Source organism: Orycteropus afer, unplaced genomic scaffold (genome assembly GCF_000298275.1).
Source record: "Orycteropus afer afer isolate SDZICR_OR568_19922 unplaced genomic scaffold, OryAfe1.0 scaffold00144, whole genome shotgun sequence".
NCBI classification, from domain to species: Eukaryota; Metazoa; Chordata; class Mammalia; order Tubulidentata; family Orycteropodidae; genus Orycteropus; species Orycteropus afer.
Genome location: NW_006921731.1, coordinates 1,520,037 through 1,520,660, shown reverse-complemented (window position 1 = coordinate 1,520,660; position 624 = coordinate 1,520,037).

The window sequence follows — 624 nt, the reverse complement described above, 5'->3', positions numbered from 1 at the left end:
GGGTGTGGCCTGCTTCCAGGATATCCAGGGACATCCTGGGAAGAGAGACATTCTTTGGTGGACTGGGACCCTGGTGTGCTGAATACAACCTTCCATGAGTCAGCAGCCCACCGCTCGGCCTGGAGATCTTGGATTCATCTTTCGTTGGAGTCAACAACCAATGTACAGCCTGCCACCCTTGAATTTCTTGGCCCCCTGCGCTTGCGGAAGCTAAGGCTGCCTCCAGCCCGATGTTTCCTCCAGGGACTTTGGACTTGCCAGATTCTATACGTTTGTGTGCCATTTTCCTAAGATAAATTTCTCTCTCTCTCTCTCTCTATATATATGCTTTGCTGGTTTTTGTGTTTCTCTAGAGAACCCAGTCTAATACATTTGGTACTGAGAGTGGTTCTAGAGAGACAAAATCATAAGGATGGGCTTCCTAGATTGGTTCTCCAGTTTTATTAATTTTGATGACACTAGCAACTCTGCGTCTGCTAGTAAAGAGAGCCCTACTAATCCATGGCGTGAGGTGGCAAAATTAATACGCGAAATAGCACCACCAATAGATCAAGTACTTGTGAGAAGTGACGCTCTGGGTGATCGGATATTTGATACTTTTCTGCAATTTTGTCAGAATGAGGA